This window comes from Rhea pennata, unplaced genomic scaffold, assembly GCF_028389875.1.
Source record: "Rhea pennata isolate bPtePen1 unplaced genomic scaffold, bPtePen1.pri scaffold_26, whole genome shotgun sequence".
Taxonomy (NCBI): Eukaryota; Metazoa; Chordata; class Aves; order Rheiformes; family Rheidae; genus Rhea; species Rhea pennata.
Window position 1 is genome coordinate 161,236 of NW_026907677.1, and position 7,281 is coordinate 168,516.

Sequence of the window (7,281 nt, forward strand, 5' to 3'; positions counted from 1 at the left end):
TATACAGATTTTTCTGCTGGTTACAGTTTTATCACATCACGTACTTGTTCTGTGCTTGTGCTTGAACATCCATGCTAATTAGCATAGGAAGTGGAGAAGAAGGTGGTAACATCATTTTCATGTCATTACCATCTCATTATTCATTTTGGGGAGCACACTTTTTAATAGGTTAATAAGCCCTAATGAACTTTTCGGTTACTCTGGGTTATTCTGCTCTTCTTGTCCTCTCTGTTCCTCACGTTCTTCAAAGTGTTGTGGTTTCCTCATGGTTATTTGCCTGGAGCCGGTTGTCCTTTGCAATACCGTTTTCCAAGATCCTCTCTCCCTTGCCTTGAGTCTTGTTAGCTCTTGGAGGGTTTCCACAGCATCATTCCAACAGAATGCCAGTGTTCCCGTGGGGGTCCAGTTTTGCTTTCCTGACAGACGGTGAAGGGGTATTACAAGGGGAAGGCCATTATACTGTAATTCCATTTGGAATCAAATCAGCAACCCCAGGCTCCATTCCCTGTTCCACTGTCCCTGGGTGGGTTCCACCAACAACCTTTCAGTTAACATCCGAACGCTCTGCGTGTTGTGCCACAGAGACCTCCCCACCTGGGGCTCTGCCGGGGGCTCCACTGTCAGCACAGTCTCAGTGCTGCAAGAATGGGAACGTCCCTGAGCGCAACCCCGTACCCAGCCCCAGGCAGGGGAACGCTGCCCTTTGCCCATGGCCGGGTGCTGGTGGGCAGCGTGGTGCAGGGGGAGGCCTGGAGCCTGGCTGAGGGGCTCTGGGCAGCTCCCTGCCCAGCACCAGCTCTGCCTGCTCCCATGCTCCCTCCACCCCACACCCTGGGGGCAATCGGAGCTGTGGGCACATCCCCCTGGGGAGGGCATTTCCCTCACACCCCTCCCTCCTGCTGCTGCCCTCGTGGACACAGGTGACGCACACAGGAGTGCTGCCTGCGCTGGCAGAGGTGACTCAGGGAAGGGGCTTGCCCCTCTCCATCGAGCCTCCCCTGGCAGGGCCAGAGCCTGGCAGCAGCGCCTGCAGTGACACTCTCCCCCTGACCCAATTAGCTGCAGAGATGCTGAAGGGGCAGCGCTCTGTGGGGTGGCCCTGTGCAGGAGCAGTCCCAGGGCAGAGGCAAGGCCAGCTTCCCCCACGGCCAGGCAGGAGGGTCTGAATGGAGTTTTCTGGGGAGGGTCTGAGGGCAGCAGGGCACAAGGGGGCTGTGCTTGTCAGGGACATGGCATGGGAGGAGAGGGCACCCCAGAGCACACCCCCCATCTACGTATGCCATGTGTAAGGGGATGTAGCTCAGTGGAAGAGCGCCTGCTTTGCATGCAGGAGGTCCTGGGTTCAGTCCCCAGCATCTCCAGCAAGGACTTTTGTTCCTCGCTGTGTTGTCTTCCCAGCAGATATAAGGGTGGTGGAAGTCCCCTGGGTGAGCCTGGGTCTGTGATCCGGAGTTGGCTTCCTGCTGTCCATGAAAAGCCTCATCAACTTCTTCTTCCTGATCTGGTGGCTTGTTGTAAACACCTACAGCAGTGTCTGCCGTGTTAGCCTGCCTAGTCATCCTCACCCATAAGCTCTGGACTCACTGTTCATCCACCCCTAGCCTTCCATGATGGAATGAGTGGTTGGGGAGATAGCGGGAGAGCAGTGGAGGTTGTCTCCCTTGACTTCAGTAAGCTTTTAAACACTGTCTCCCATAGCATCCTCATAGGCAAGAAGTGTGGGCTAGATGAGCGGCCAGTGAGGTGGCTTGAGAAGTGGCTGAAAGGCAGAGCTCAGAGGGTTGTCATCAGCAGTGCAGAGTCTAGCTGGAGGCCAGTGATGTCCCCCAGGGCTCCGTACTGGGGCCAGTCTTCTTCAACTTAGTCGCCAGTGACGTTGACGAAGGTACAAAGTGCCTCCTCAGCAAGTGTGCCAACAGTAATAAACTGGGAGGAGCAGCTGATACATCGGAAGACTGTGCAGCCATTTGAGAGACCTGGAGAGGCTGGAGAGGTGAGAGGAGTGGAACCTCATGAAGTTCAACAAGGGCAAGCGCACGGTCCTGCACGTGGGGAGGTATAACGCCATACACCAGTGCAGGCTGGGGGCTGAGCTGCTGGAGGGCAGCTCTGCGGAGAAGGACGTGGGAGTGCTGGTGGACACTAAGTTGACCATGAGCCAGCAATGTGCTCTTGTGGCCAAGAAGGGCAGTGGCAGCCTGTAGAAGGGACGATTGAGAGGGGATCTTATCAACGTGTACAAGTACCAGAAGGGAGGGTGTCAAGAGGATGAGGGTCACACTCTTTTCAGTGGTGCCAAGCAGCAGGACAAGAGGCGGTGCGCACCAGCTGAAACACAGGAAGTTCCACCTGTATGTGAGGGAAAACTTCTTTTTTTGAGTAACGAGCACTGGAAGAAGCTGCCCAGAGAGGTTGTGGAGTCTCCCCCAACTTTCTCTGAATCTGCAATTTTCTGATTGCCTCAGTGCCCCCCACCCCCTAAGTCTGGCCCTGGACAACCTGCCAGAACCATAAGTTCTGGTAGGACAGATGTAATGATGGAGTGGGGCAGTCACAGATGCCTGCGACCCTCTTTGGGTCCCTGGCCAGTGCAGTACCAGCAGGGTTTGGTCCAGGTCTTTGCGGCCCCTTCTCATCTCAGTCCACCCCTCCTGGCCCTTTCTCTTCCTGGCTTTCATTTTGCAAGATCAATAGATGTTTTAGGAGGACCCAGAGAGTGGTGAGCAAGTGGGGCAGATTGGCACTGTACTAGAGGAGGTCCTGGTGCAGAGGGGACAGGGAGGAGCCACCCAAGCTGTGGTCCTGGCTGTGGTCAGTGACAGCTGGGAGGGCTGTGGGTGCTCCTGGGTGCCAGGTGCTCTGCGGCACAGCGCAGGGCTGCGACGGAAACCTTTTGAAGCAAAGGAGGACTCCAAAGCAAACACCCCGAGTGCCCCATTCAGCCCCATCCTGCTGTGTGCAGGAGGAGGAGGAAGAGGAGAGGAGCTGCTTCCTCATCACCTGCCGCTGCAGGGGTGACCCAGAGCACGCAGGACCAGGATGGAGCTCTGGGACGCTGGCCATGGGACACGGTGTGGACAGGGGGTGCCAGCACTCCCCAGCTGGGGTAAGGCCTTCCGGAGATCCTCCTCGGGTCTAGCAGGGATCCTCCCCAGGTCTGGCAGGGTATCGCCTGGAGGCAGTGCCCACCTCAGCCCCTGTAGGGAATGGGGCCTGTTTGGGGAGGGGGTGCTCTTGGAGGACGCTCGCACTGCTCATCCTCTGGCTGAGGCAGGTACAGAGCAGCTGAGAGCTGCCCCCAGAGCATGACGGGTCTTTCCCTTCTCTTCCAGAGCAGCTTGCTGTCTGGGAAGGGGTGTCTGACTACACTGTGCGGCAGATGATGCGGAACCAGGTGGGTGTGCCTTGCGGGGCCTGCCCCGGGAAGCCTTCTCCTGGAGCTTGTGTGTCTGTGGGATGACTTCTCTGCTTTGACTGGTAGAGTTGAGAGGGTGAAGAGGAGGGGGATGAAAGCATCTGGAAAGGTCTTCCAAAGAAGGGCCCCAAGGTTTCTCCAAAGCTTTGTCCAGCACTTTGTCTGTCCCCTTTGTACAGCAGGATGGAGCAGGGCACCGAGCACCATCCCCACGCCCTGACAAGTGCCCGGCCTGTCCAGCTGCCAGTCTCATCGTTCTTCTGTTCCTTCCTGTTTGCAGGGAGTCCGAGTTATTCGCCTTGGCACATTTGACGTAGTAACCGAACAAGTCGGTGGTGGGAAGCGTGCTCTTCTCACTGTTCGCAGGCCCGTGTTCCATCTGTCGCGGAGTATTGCAGAGCTTCCCGGCCTCGCCTATGACATGGCCTATGCTCCTGGTAAGAGGAGAGGCTGAACCGCTTGCTTCCCCTGGGGACATCCCTGGGGTGTGCCTAACTGCTGGGCAGCAGTGACTGTTAGGAAGCTAGAATTCCTTCAGCAGCTGTGGAGAACAGCTTCAGGGGGTTTTAAAGCACCAGGACAACATCATGCACATTACAGTCACACTCCCTCTCTCCCAGACTTGCTTTCATAACTGACCACAAGCCAGATGTCTTGGGGCTGCTGCTTCTCTGCTACTGACTGCGTTCCCCTTCTGCTGCTTCCCAGGTCATAAGCTCTCCGAGCCCCTCAAGTACGCTCACATAGCCTCGGCCCTCTCTGTTCCTCGGAAGACAGTGGAGGCGTGCATAGAAGAGACCATGCGGCTTTTCTCCCGCTGCCTGCAGAGCGGGAAGAACGTGGCCCTTGTGCTGAAGGGCCTTGGCACGCTTGTAATTCAAGGAGCAGCTGTGAAAATGAGGTTTTGCAGAGACTTTCTGAAGAGGCTCAATGGGACAGAGCAGCTGCTGGAAGCTCTTCTCGCGGTGAGTTCCCCATTCCTCCAGCACTACCTGTCGTCCTCTGGAAAGCACCAGTGAATGCAATGCTGTCAGCCTGCTGTGACCTATCCAGGTGCATGGAGAATCCCAGCTGAGAGTAATGTCAGGTCCCGGGACAGCCGGTCTTGAGCGTCCAGAGGACTTGGCAACAAGGACGGCCCTGGGAATAGCTGTGCTGGCTCTGCCCCAAAAAATCATCCAGTCCCAGAGCTCATTTTCATGTGCACGAGGGAAAAGTCCCAGAAAAGGGCCGGTCCTGTGTGCTTTTTTCCAGGAGACTTCCCTCCTGACAGAAAGCCATGGTTTAGTGCTGCTTTGTGTCAGGACCACTTCTGGACCCATGTCTCCCTGGACTGTGTCTGGGACAGTAAGGCAGCGAGTTCAGCACTTTCCCCTGATGCTGGGTGACACTATTTCTGCGTGTCCCTTTGGGAGCTCGGCCTGATGCCTCCATGGGACATTTTTGCCCTAGGGTGGAGTGAGGGCAAGGGAGTTATCCCTCCTCCCCTTGCCTGGGCCAGCGGGCATGTGAAGCAGCTCCGTGAAACCTCTGCTGACCTCAGTGCTCTCCGTTTGCAGCTGGAGGGCCTGAGTGTCTTTCATCTCTCCCATGGGGCAGCTGCTCAGAATATTGGATCCCCCTGGTCCTCTTGTTCTTTGGCATTTCTACCTCTGTCTCCAAGTAGGTTTGTTTTTGCAGGAATCATTGCTCGCCCCACTCTCTGGACACGAAGCAGAGGCTTAGGCAGACCAAGGCCCCTGTGCGACCAGAGCCCTCTTGCTGCTCTTGCTGTGCTGGTCTAGTTGTGCTGAGCAGCTCTTGCCAGGGCCCTGGAGTCTCGCCACCATGAAGGGCGTCTTTCTGTCCAAATGTGAGCATTTGCACGCTGCTAGTGATGGCTGCAGCATGTCGCAGAGAGAGTCGTTGGAGCCCAGTGGCCTTGGCCAGGTCTCTAGTGCAGCCCCGTCCTTCAGCGTGGTCCTTCAGGTGCAGCAGGAAGGCTGAGATGTGAAAGGAGGCTGAGCTGAGCCTCCTCTCATGGGTTAAGGCAGAGATGCAAGCCGGCTGCAGGCCAGACCTCTGCACTAGGCAGGACCTGGTCTCCTGACTGCATCTCTCGATTCTCAGCCTTGCAAAAAGCCTGGCAGTCTTCTCACCCTTTCTCCTCCATTTCCTGTAAGCTGCTCTGCTGCACAACTGAGGGGCTGCGGAGAGGCACAGAGAAATTCCGTGTTTCAGAGGCAGCTGCTTCTCTGAGCAGTGGGAAAGTGTGCTGCCCTTGTGCGCCCTGAGACAACTGTCTTGGCATCATCTCTCGTGTGTCTCTCCCCTTTGCAGATGCCAGAGATGAGGGATTCAGTCCTCTCAGGCTCCGAAACTGCTGCTTTGCAGACCCGTTCTGGTCGTGTCATTGTCTTTCCTGAGTGAGTACATTCACTTCTTAGCCCCGGCTGGCCAAGCCAGCAGCTTCTCGGGACTCGTCTGGTAGCCCTGTGTTGCCAGTGCTTGTGAAAGCTGCTCAGGAAGTCATTGGAGAGGAATACTTTCCAGTGTGGATCAAAGTGCAGGTTCCTGCTGGTCACTGGCTCAGGATGTTTTCTTGTCTTCTGTGAGACATGCATGAATCAAATGTGTGCTGAACATGTTGTCTTGAGTCAAATGTCTTCTGTGGGGAGGCCTGTCTAGGGCAAAGCGAAGCCTGTGCGCAGTGGGGTTGTGGAGAGCTTTGTGCTGGCTCCCATCCTGCTCAGTGTTTTGTCCCATTAGTTGTCTGGGAGATGGTGGTTCCTTTTTGCAGAGGCACGGAGATGAGATTTGGAGAGCCTGCAGGTGATACGGTGGGTGAGAGGGGCATTAGAACTGGTGCTGCCAAGCACCCCTTCTCACAGGAAGGCTAGGGAAGCTCTGCAAGAGGCAGAGAAGGAAGCTCCTGCCCCTGCAGATGCTGGAGGTCTTCAGCATGTCTCTCAGCTTGCTGATACACTCCTCCAGCATCTGGCATGTTCTGCCTATTGTGCTTTGGACAAAGAGGGGCTTCTTGGTAGCTCCCTAATGCCCCTCTGTCCCCATTATGGACACAAGGTGCAAAGGAAGTGTGGTGCCCTCCCTTTAGACTGGCAGCTTTTTCCTCTTTCCAGGTACAATGCTGACAGTCCATCTAGAAAGCCCCCTGTGGCACCTGCAAAGCCCCCGCAGGAAGAGGAGAAGGCAAAAGAGGACACCAGGGCCAAGAAAGGTAATGGGAACGCTGGATCCTGGCAGGGGTTTGTGCCTTCTGCTTCTGTCCTCTTTGGCCAGGCAGTGGAGCAAAGGCGACAGTGCCATGGCTCAGGTAGCATCAGGCACCGGAGGTGACGCTGCGTTCCCAGTACGGGACATCTGGAGTGATTCCTGAGGGAACACGACCTCCCGGCAGCCCAACACTCCCAGCTGCAGCTGATGCCTCCCAGATAAACTTTCCCCCTTTGCCACGGCACTCAGTGCTCTGGGGTGCACTGCAAAGTGTTCTTGCGCTGGAGGTGTTGGTGCAGAAGGGAGGTAAAAGTTAGCACTGTCCTTGTGCAATGTGAATCCTAAATTGTGCCGGGAGCTGCAGGTCACAGAGAGGCTGAGCTATTTCATGGGACCAGTGAGTTGTCATTGAATGAGAAAAGCCCCTGAGAGTAGGTTGGGAAAAACAAGGCAGAGAGAAGCCAGTGTGCGGAAGGGCCAAAGACCACCCAGGAAAGAAGGCCTAGAAGGAGTCATCTTGAGGCCTCACACTGTTATCACAGGCTGGAGCACATCTGAAGAGCCTTCCCATTCCAAAGGCCTCCTCAATGCTGTCCTGAAGTGTTTTCTTCTCTCCTGCTTACAGGAAATCTTCCCGCCAAGCACCTCCCCCT

The 7,281-nt window shown here is 56.0% G+C and overlaps 1 non-coding gene across 1 annotated transcript; it reads left to right on the top strand.

The window, feature by feature from the left end:
- The first annotated feature begins 1,289 nt into the window (after positions 1-1,289).
- On the top strand, positions 1,290-1,361 carry TRNAA-UGC (transfer RNA alanine (anticodon UGC)). Its single transcript has one exon. It is a non-coding gene; the product is annotated as a tRNA-Ala (tRNA).
- Positions 1,362-7,281: the final 5,920 nt, after the last annotated feature.